The sequence below is a fragment of the Macrotis lagotis genome, chromosome 1, assembly GCF_037893015.1.
Source record: "Macrotis lagotis isolate mMagLag1 chromosome 1, bilby.v1.9.chrom.fasta, whole genome shotgun sequence".
NCBI lineage: Eukaryota > Metazoa > Chordata > Mammalia > Peramelemorphia > Peramelidae > Macrotis > Macrotis lagotis.
The window spans coordinates 50,249,470-50,253,112 of record NC_133658.1 but is presented as its reverse complement, the minus strand read 5'-3'; the positions used below and the strand labels follow the sequence as shown (position 1 = coordinate 50,253,112).

General features: G+C 42.7%; 1 pseudogene; it reads right to left on the bottom strand.

Moving 5' to 3' along the window:
* Positions 1-387: 387 nt before the first annotated feature.
* LOC141506372 (small ribosomal subunit protein mS35 pseudogene) lies at positions 388-1,073 on the bottom strand (annotated as a pseudogene).
* Between the last annotated feature and the right edge of the window lie 2,570 nt (positions 1,074-3,643).

Sequence of the window (3,643 nt, the reverse complement as noted above, 5' to 3'; positions counted from 1 at the left end):
AGCAGGTCTTAATAAATAGTTGTTGGTTGACTGTGTTCCAACTTTTAGATGCAGTTACTTTTCTCCCATTTAGTATTACTATTTGGCAGAGACAACAGCATAAGTCTAAAAAATTCATGGTCAAAAGCAAGTAATATACATCATGTTAATGGACAGGAAATATAATCTGCAGTCTGAAATAATGAAAAAAATCAAAGTTAACATTAAGGATAACAATTTCATTAATCATGGGACATTATATCTTTAAAAGTGCAAAATTCTAATTTTAGAATGAGTAGTTTTTAATATATATTATCTAAAATTTTGTATATATCACCACAGAGAACAGACCATTCAATATCTAACAACAAATTATGACCAATCCAAAGTTCCTCCCCAATACTGTAGTCATATCAAATTCAATAGCTTTTTTACTGCTTCTTTATACTGAGAAAGGTTATTTTCAGTAGATGGTCCTGCTGAAACATAATTAGCTGTTTCAATTTCAATAGGAAAATGCTTCTCACATTTCTCATCACTGTCCAGTGCGCTTGGCCAACCAGTGCAGAAATCTTTAAGAGCTGCACAGTGGTTTTTAATTGCTACAGGAGTCAAATGCAAGAAATTGGGGATCTTTAAAAGTTCTACATTTCCTTCCTTGGCCATAGGCACTCCTTTTTCCACTGGATAGCCCATTCGTATAGGAAGAGGCACTGCTGAGGGTTTCAATGGTGCTGCAGAAGGGTAAACACTCATCCAGTCCTGACCAACTGTCATCTTTGTTGTCCTAGGATTTGGAATCTGTTTTCTGTTCTTTCCACTTTTTGATGTTTTAGTGTTTTCTGTTTTAAAGCTATATGCTAGAGAAAGAAGCAATACTCAAATCCAGCTGGGTCAAGTCTTGGCAGGGGACAAGTGCCAACTGGCAGCTCTGTGGTCTGTACCCTAGATCCAAAGTGGACTGAAGAGTGTAGGTGTGAAAATGAGTAGCGTGTTCGCAACATGCGGGTCCACTGGCAGGAGAGAAAACCGTAGTCGAAAGCGGGCAGAGCCCAGGGCCGGGGCCGCGGGCCACGCCACACCGGCACTGCCATAGTTGCCGCCGAGAGCCTGGGACGGCGCCGATGATCAATCTTAATGGACTGGCTCATTCCATCAGGGCAATAATCAGGGAGACTTTTAGGGGATCTGTGATGAAGAATATCATCTGTATTCAAAGAAAGAACTGTGGTGTTTAAACAAAGAGCAAAGACTAGGACTTTAATTTATTTTTAGGGTTTTTTTGGCAAGGCAAATGGGGTTTAAGTGGCTCGTCCAAGGCCACACAGCTAGGTAATTATTAAGTGTCTGAGACCGGATTTGAACCCAGGTACTCCTGACTCCAGGGCCAGTGCTTTATCCACTGCGCCACCTAGCCTCCCCTTAGTACTTTAATTTTTTTAAAAAGTTGACTTATGTACTACATAATTTTGCTATTTCTAATATTTTATTTTTTCCTCAAGCATATGATTTTTCTCTCAACACAGTCAATTTTGATCAATGTATAGCATCAAAACTTTATCAGACTGCCTTCTGGGGGGGAGAAGGGGGAGGGAAGGGAGGGTGAGGGGAAATGTGTAAAATTCAAAACCTTGCCAAAAAATGATAGATAGAAACTACTATTGTATATATAACTGGAAAATGAATAAAATATTTATATAATAAGAAAAAAAGTTTTGATCTGGACAGATGGTTCCCATTCATTAATCAATAAGTATTTGTTAAACTCCTAAAACATACCCCCTGCTGTGTTTGTTACTGTAAAGGAAGGAAACAAGCATTTATTTTCCTTTTTTTTATGGTGAGACAATAGGGTTAAGTGACTTGCCCAAGGTCACACAAACTCCACCAGGTGGAATTTGAGCTCCTGTCTTCCAGGGCTGTGCTCTATCCACTGTGCCACCTAGCTGTCCTCAAACATGCATATATTAAATACCTACTGTGTGCCAAGTTTTTTTTTCTTTTTAGGTTTTTGCAAGGCAAATGGGGATTAAGTGGCTTGCCCAAGGCCACACAGCTAGGGAATTATTAAGTGTCTGAGACTGGATTTGAATCCAGGTACTTCTGACTCCAGGGCCAGTGCTTTATCCACTATGCCACCTAGCCACCCCCTGTGCTAAGTTTTTTACAAATATTATCTCATTTAATGAAAATGAGGTGGGTAGAGATTATATAATTTGCTTTTAGTAATAGTCAGAGGACAGATGTGAATTCAGGTGCAGAGCTCTTATTCATAACCAGATCTGCCAGCTTTGCTCTCATGATCCTTCCTCTCAAGAGACTTTCAATCTAGAATTACAGATTTTGACACTGGAAAGACCTTCAGGTAAACATTTGGTCCAGTTCCCTGCAGGGATTTATTCTTATCTCATCATCACAATTGTGATGACCAAGATTCCTAGAATTGGTTGAGGGACTTGACTAAGATAATGAGGATACAGGATCAGACTGCCTGACCAAGCTATTTTCCCATTAAGCCACTAGTGCCCTGTCAGAATCACAAGACGTATATATATGATGTTTGTCCTTCATTTTCTTTTTTTTCAAATTTTTTTATTTAAGGAAATGGGGTTAAGTGAGCTGCCCAAGGTCACACAGGTAGGCAATTATTATTAAGTGTCTGAGGCCACAAATGAACTCGGGTTCTCCTGACTCCAGGTCCAGTTCTCTGCCCACTGCACACCTAGCTGCCCCTGCCCTTCATTTTCGAAGATCACATCAGAGAGGTGATGCCATGCCCACCACACTGGGTTGCATTTGAGTGAGGGAGCGCTGTACTAAGTCACTAGCCTCACTTTTTCCTCCAGAATCATACAGGTCCGGTGGTCAGATATGAATTAGGAAGACTGGAGAGACCCTGGATGCGAGGCAATCAGTTAAGTGACTTGCCCAAGTCACACAGCTAGTAAGTAAGTAAGTGTCCTGTGTCTAAGGCTGGATTTGAACTTGTCCTCCTGACTCCAGGACTATCTATCTATCTATCTATCTATCTATCTATCTATCTATCTAGATATATATATATATCTATATAGATTTAGATATAGATATATATAGATATATAAATATATAGATATCGATAGATATAGTCAAATTAGGAAAAAACCCGTTATCTTATTATGTAATGTTGCTATCTCTTATACTTTATGTTTCCTCTTTAAGGACATGATTTCTCTCTCATCACATTCAATTTGGATCAATGTATACCATGGAAACAATGTAACAACTGGCAAATTGCCTTCTGTGGGGGGTGGGGGGAGGGAAGTAAGATTGGGGGGAAAATTGTAAAAGCCAAAATAAATACAATGCTTCTAAAAGAAAGGTTGCAGCCCGCGGTTTTCTTCGGCCCGGGGAAGGACGAGCTTCCCGGGCGGCGGCGTTTGCCCGGCAGGAGGGGGCGTGTGAGGAGTCCTCCCGGCCGGAGGCGGCAGCACGGGGCGCGGCTGCGGGCGGCGGCCGCTCTGGCTCGGGCCTCCGGGGCTGCCCGGTCTCGGCTCTCCGGGACGGCTAATGTTACAATGTTGCAGGCGCGGCGGCGGCGGCGACTGTAGCGAACAGCGGGGGCCGCGGGGCGGGGCCAGCAGCCGGCCCACCCGGGCTGGGGGACCCGCGGCGGCGGCGGCGGCGG